Source organism: Penaeus japonicus, unplaced genomic scaffold (genome assembly GCF_977035675.1).
Source record: "Penaeus japonicus unplaced genomic scaffold, GWHDUDI00000001_assembly GWHDUDI00000033, whole genome shotgun sequence".
NCBI classification, from domain to species: domain Eukaryota; kingdom Metazoa; phylum Arthropoda; class Malacostraca; order Decapoda; family Penaeidae; genus Penaeus; species Penaeus japonicus.
In genome coordinates, this window is record NW_028234435.1 from 11,216,165 (window position 1) to 11,223,664 (window position 7,500).

The following is a 7,500-nucleotide window of genomic DNA, read 5'->3' on the forward strand; positions in this document are numbered from 1 at the left end:
ATATATATATATATATATATATATGTATGTATACACCTTTGTATATGACAAGACACCTTCATTTCCCAAAGCTCTATAGTGTATTAAATATTATTGTAAACTCCATAGGGTAAACGACGAGCGCATTCTATAATTGCTTGTTATTTTCTTTATATCAAGTGTCTAGGGAATATGGAGGTATTTGTGATACACAGATACAATATAAATTGATATGACGCCTTATACTGTGTCTGGGACAGTCAGTAATACATAATCAATACAAATCTCGTTTGCACAAGTCGGAACTAGCACGACTTATTTCCGGGTTCACACCGGTACGAGTGCTCGGGACCACCCTTAAGTTACGAGGTGCTGTGACGTCACGCGGGGACGGTTAAAAGTTTTGAGTATGACCCTCGGAGCTCGCAGTTCGAGTTAAGACATGCGCGGCCTGGCTGCGCGGGCTTACGACGTCGTTAGCTGTTTTGAGTATCCGGCCCCTGCTTCTTTCCTGAACATGCGATGTATCAATTTATATTTATGACTTGTATTTTTTTATGTTACCGTAATGGCGATTCGGCGAAATGGTTTACGTAGTGCAGGTTCCAGTGTGATGATAGATGTATTTGACTATCTCGCCTTGTTTTATCAAAGATGAAATTAAGACAAAGAAAGAGTATTATGGCTAAATCAAAACTGAGAAGGCAAGGTAGAAATTCTCCAAAGATGAGGTAGCAGCCGAGAAAAGTTTTCACTGCAGGTAATTGATTGGCATGATGGCAATAGGAAAACAAACGGTGGATTCCTGATTATCATATAGATTATTATGCAAATAAATATGAAAACAAGTTACTGAAAAGGAAGTAGGAAAGCAGGAGAATACGAACCGCAAAAAGTCATGACTGGAAATATTAAAGGAATTTCGTTTGAATATTCAGACCTACTAATCTGTATCATTGAAGAAATTCCTGAAGGAGACCGATCAGAAGTGAAAAAATTGCTATACGATATAACGTCTCTAACATGAGCAGTTCAAGAAATTGTATGTTTATGCTAGAACAACAGGAATTCCTTTGATCCACATTCACCCCGGCACAAACAAACATCACAATATGAAATCTGGTAACAAAAATGCAGAGAAAATAAAAATGAAGAATGACACGCATCCCCTTCACTTTGATTTAATTATTATGAAAACATGAGGTTAGAAACCAAGAAACAAGTAATTCTAGAGATTCTTACACAAGAAGTGGTTGCAGGATAGCCTCGGCATGAGCCACTAACGGCTCTTATGTTATGACACACCAACTAAGGTGGTAAGGATTTTTCTATTGATAAAGAATACGTATAATATATCAAAGATCTTGCAAAAAATAATGCAGGAAAAATTTACTAGACCAGCCCTCTTCAAGAACAGAGATGTGTACAATTTTTAATTGCTTATGAACTATGCAGTGTGAATGTTAAAGACTTAGCTTGGTAGAGAGAGGATTCTGACCAAATGTTTATCCCTATTTAAGTGAAAGCATACTCAAATATCTATTTATCATCAAAATCCTCATCCTTTTACACGTGTGCCATTCGTTACATGGAGATAACAATTGGTTAGAATGTATCAAAAAAGTAATTACCTCGAACTTTTTTAATTAACGGGATTAGTGTTCTTTACAGAGTATTTCATTTAAAAAAAAAAATCCCTCCCATCTGTGCTTACGGGTATTAAAAAAAGACGATTCTTTCGAAATTATTAGAATATTTACAGGATTTTCCATTATTCCATGTCTTTTTTTTAATCCCTCTTATCCACATCATGAAAACTCACATTACACTCCTTGCGTTTGAATTACCATCACATTTTTATCCGCAGAAAGGCTTTAATACGGTCAAAACTTAGGAGGACTTTATCGAAAAGCAGTTTACCAGAGTCCCCTTCGAAAAGTAAGAGAAAACGTGTAAACACAGCAACGCACATGGTCGGAATTCCAAGACTGTGTTATAGAGAGTGGTTTGAAATTGATCATTTCATGTTATATTTGAGGTGATATTGAGTTTTAGAACTTCAAGAGATCGATCGAATTATTCTTCTAGTTGACCAGGAGTGTAAGGTAATTTCACATGACGTACTTATATCGTGAATCGGACATTTAATCTTAGGATTTTGCTTTCTATGCGATTTTTCCAGAAATCTTTGCTTTCTTACCCTATTTTTGCTTGTAATTGATATAGATAGGTATGAATTTATAAAGATTAATAAGGAGATACTAATGATAACTCTTTTATAGACAATCTATGTATTAAATACCTTATGCAGCTGTGATAAGAACAAATCCCATCTATAATTTTGCTTGAAACCTGTAGCTTCCCCCAACCCCAACCCCTAACCCCTAACCCCTAACCCCTAACCCCTAACCCCTAACCCCTAACCCCCAACCCCAACCCCAACCCCAACCCCGACCCGACCCCGACCCCGACCCCGACCCCCAACCCCGAACCCCGACCCCCAACCCCGAACCCCGAACCCCGACCCCCCTAACCCCGACCCCCGACCCCCCTAACCCCAACCCCTATACCCAACCTTATTTAGTAGTAAACCTTTTGAATACATTGTCATTATGTATCCCATGTTGCTAATTTGTATTCGATACTAAAACAGATATTGAAAACACGCAGTGATACAGTAACTGGCTCGCAGTGACGAGCCTTTGGTTTCAAGAACAAAAAGAAATGTGGAATTGCCGTGATTGATTTGTTGATCTAAGGGTTGTTCATATTGATTATTGTCTGTAGATAAATTGAACATCCTATAATTGTTTTTACAGATAGACAGGTCTTTTTTAAACTAGTCCATATCAGATAAAACAAAATCATATCTGTTGATCATTTATCAGTGTGAAAAGAATGTCAAAAGAGTGTGTATGTATATATGTATGTATATATGTATGTATGTATGTATGTATGTATATATATATATGTATATATATATATATATATGTATATATATATGTATATGTATATATAATACATATATATATTATATATATATATATATATATATGTATGTATGTATATATATTTATTTATTCATATACATATCAATATATATACTTGGTTACTTACTTGGTGGTAGTTACAGCTTGAGCCTTGTTATTAGGAATTTGATTCAGCCCTCGTTCTTTCTCTACCACATGTTGGTGGTTCATCTGGTACTGAATATAGCCATTTATCTAGTTTTCTTTTAAACACTTCTACACTACATTGATTTAGGTTTCTTATATCCTTCGGTATGCTATTAAACAATTTAGGTCCGTTTATTAGGAAACTTTGTTTTTGCATTTTTTTTAACAGGTATGTTTGTGCACTTATCCCAGTGCGATAGCATGTTCTTCCCTGCCTGGGGGAATGTCTTACCTGAATTCCCCCTCCTTCAACAGGTCTTGGATTTTGTGTTAAGTTTTCAATAATTTTCCACACATATATATAATGAAGTATCTCTCTCTCTGCCTTTGTAGTGAGTACAGTCTAAGCTTTTTTAGTCTTTCCCAATAGTTTAGACCCATCATATTATCTAACTTACGTGTAAAGGTTCTTTGGACTTGGTTTATCAACATTATATCTTTTATAAGATTTGGGCTCCATACTTGGCATTGGTATTCTAATCTTCTGGTCACTAATGTTTTCCATAGTGGTAAAAGGTGTTCTGGGTCTCTTGTGTTAAAAGTCCTCATTACCCATCCACTCATAACTTTTCCTTTGTTGACAATCTGCTCTATATGGTGACTGAAACTCATGTCTTTACTCATATAGAGGCCTAGATCTTTTACTACTTTTTTCTCCTCAATCTTCACATCTTCGACAAAATATGATCTTGCTTTTAAATTTCCAGTTGGACTATATCTTATGATTTCAAATTTATCTGCATTGAATTTCATATTATTATCATATGCCCACTTACAGATGGTATGTAGATCCTTGTTAAGTTTGTTTTCATTATCTTGTATATCTATGGGTGTACTTATTCTTTTATCATCTGCAAATGATGTTACTCTTGAGTGTTTCACACCATTATCAATGTCACCAATCATAATAAGGAATAACAAGGGCCCAAGAAGGGACCCTTGTGACATCCCACTCATAATAATCGTTTCATTCGAGTAAAGCCCATTAATTTGTACTTTTTGTTTATGATTTATTAGGAAGTTGTAAATCCATCTTCCAACTTTCCCGCCGATTCCAAGGTCTTTAATCTTATGTAGCAGAATGCCATGATCTACTTTGTCAAAAGCTTTTGCAAAGTCTAGATATATTACATCAACTTCTCTATTTTCAGTTAGGTTCCTTAGTATGTGTTCGAAGTGTGTCAGGATCTGTGATAAACAAGATCTACCACTTCTGAATCCATTTTGCCCGGGGTTTATCTTGTTTTGTTTTCTAATAACTGAACAATTTTTTTCCTCACTACCCTTTCAAATATTTTTATTATATGAGATGTTAGTGCTACTGGTCTATAATTTTTGGCCTGACTTTTGTTTCCACCTTTATATATTGGAATTATAGTACCCTCTTTCAGTAAGATGGGGATAATCCCCATGTCCAAAGATTTCCTCCACAAAGTTACCAGTGGCTTTGCTATGGTTTCTTTGCAGTTTTTTAAAAAGATTACTGGGATTTCATCTGGCCCAGCTGCTGAGTTTGTTGATATTTCACTTACTGCTTCAAGAATATCTCTTTCATTGAATATGAAGTCAGTGAGACATTCATCTTCATTACTAATAATACTAAAATGTTGTTGTGGGTCTGATATTAATTTTTCTGTTCTTGGGACACTATAGACTTCTTCATATTGCAATTTGAGTAATTCAGCCATTTCCTTTGAATCAGTTACCAATGCACCATTATTCTCAAGAGGCCCAATTTCTGTCCTCCTCTTTAACCTGTTGTTTGCATAAGAGAAAAAATATTTTGCATTCTGTTTTATAGCTTCCACATCTCTCTTTTCTTTGGCTGCTTTTTGGTTACTTATAGACAGTTTTAATTTATCTTCCAATATCCTTATCTCTGCTTTGATCCTTTCTCTCTTGATCTGATCTGTTGTTTTTTTCAATTTGTCAACCTTATTTTTTTTGTTTCTTAACATGATCCTTCAATCAATCTCTTGGTATAATATTCTTGTTTCTGTTGTTTTTTTGGGGCACAAACATTCTACAAACATCTTTAAATGCATTTTAAAGCTTCTCTAGTATATCATTTGGTGTTAAGAGGACGTCAGTATCTTTCAGTGACTTTTCTAGTGTTGCATTTAATTTTTTCCAATCTATTTGATTATGGCTAAAGTTTAAAGATCTGAGACTCTTCTCTGCTTCGGCTATCTGTTTTTTACTATTTTTCTGATTAATTAACTTATTCATTGTGATTTCAATTATTTTGTTGTCCGATTGGGCTGTATAAGTTGATATTTTGTGTACATCTTCCTCTATACTAATGAAAACAAGGTCCAGTATATTTTCTTCCCTTGTTGGAATATTGATGATTTGGTTAAGGTAAAAATTTTCTTCAAATTCTAAAAGTATTCTCGCTTGTTGTTTTTCATCTTTAGTGGCATTTGCTCCTATCTTTATTTTCTTTGTTTCCCAATCGATAAAGGGGAAATTAAAATCGCCAAGTACATTAATAGCTACAATTTCTCTTGTATTGACAATGTAATTACTAAAAATGCCTAGTGATTCATTGAAAGATGTTTCTGTTGTTCCAGGAGGTCTGTATAAAATAATGTATAGCTCTTTTGTATCTTTTGTCAATACCCCTAGTATTTCTACTGTATTATTAGAGTATTCTATTACAGTATCCATTCTAGTTGCTAATTCTTTCCTGATATAAAAAGCTACTCCTCCTCTGCTTCTCTTATTTTTATCTTTCCTTATTAGCTCATAGTTATTAATTTTAATTTCTTCATTTTTTATGTCTTCATTCAGATGAGTTTCTGTAAGAGATATCATTAAATAATTGTTGATCTTTGCCATGTCCTCTAGATATGTAGGTTTTGTCTGGTTACTTTTTGGATATAATCCCTGTATATTTAGCAATATGAAAGTCTCAAATAAATTATTTATTTGCGTGTCTACATTACCTATTGTTTTTAGATAGTTGATGTCGTTTCCCCCTATTTTGGGGGAGCTGGACCTTCTCCCGGTGTAGCGGTAGGTGTTTCATATATATATATATATATATATATATATATATATATATATATATATATATATAATATATATATTATATATATATAATATATATATATATAGGTATATATATATATATTTTTTTTTTTCTTTAATTCATTTTTTTTTTTTTATACATATATATGCACAGATATAGACACACACACACACATATATATATATATATATATGTGTGTGTGTGTGTGTGTGTGTGTGTGTGTGTGTGTGTGTGTGTGTATGTGTGTGTGTGTGTGTGTGTGTGTGTGTGTATGTGCGTGCGTGCATGTGTGCGTGTGTGCGTACGTGCGTGCATACGTGTGTGTATGTATGTATGTATGTATGTATATGTGTATATGTGAACCAAATCTCAGGCATCATTTAAAGGAATTTTTACAAATTAGTGCATCTCTTTCAAAGTGAGCCTAGAGAAAAGACCAGGGGAAATGAAGTGACTGACACAAGAGAGTAAGGAGAGTTGCTGTGCTGTACACTGGTTACCAAAAAATAACTCAGATATTAACTTGTTAGTAGTAATACACATATTACTGCTCTTGCTACCAAAGCTTATGTGTAAGTGAATATCATTGTTTAGTTTCCACAACCAGAACCAATGAAATGTGCCACTTTTATTGGGTAGAGATGGGGTTAATGATATTACAACTTTTTTCATTACTGTTTGTCATGTTTCTTAGAATGATAAGCCTCTAAAGGATGCACAATCTATATTTATGCAAGTTCAGGTAAGGTCAAAGGGCAAACTGGACCTGATTTTGAAGGCTTCCAAGTCTGATAATGTACACTTTTTTTTATCATCATCATCATCATCATCATCATCATCATCATCATCATCATCATCATCATCATCATCATCATCATCATCATCATCATCATCATCATCATCATCATCATCATCATCATCATCATCATCATCATCATCATCATCATCATCAATCATCATCATCATCCTTCTCAGTGTTTATGAAATAGTGGTATTTGCTTTTCCCAATGCATGGCCAAGACAGGAATATATTTACGAGTTTGAGGATTTCAGTTGTAAGAAATTGTTGCCTTGATTTTTTATGTTTCTGATATGCTTACATTTCCTATCTTTACATTTACAATGGATAGTATGGAATTGAGTAATATCTTTCAAAAACAGGGTATGTGTTTGACAGACATATGCATCTTGTATGCCAGTATTATTATCATTATTATTATTATTATTATTATTATTATTATTATTTTTATTATTATTATTATTATTGTTATTATTATTATTGTTATTATTATTGTTATTATTATTATTATT

At 33.6% G+C, this 7,500-nt stretch overlaps 1 protein-coding gene across 2 annotated transcripts in view; it reads left to right on the top strand.

The window, feature by feature from the left end:
* Positions 1-1,906: 1,906 nt before the first annotated feature.
* Positions 1,907-7,500, top strand: part of LOC122265257 (uncharacterized) — a 36,765-nt gene continuing 31,171 nt past the window's right edge. For both annotated transcript variants that reach the window (XM_086530399.1, XM_086530400.1), the window contains exon 1: positions 1,907-2,084. The gene's annotated coding sequence lies outside the window, so the exon portion shown is untranslated. The remainder of the gene's footprint in view (positions 2,085-7,500) is intronic.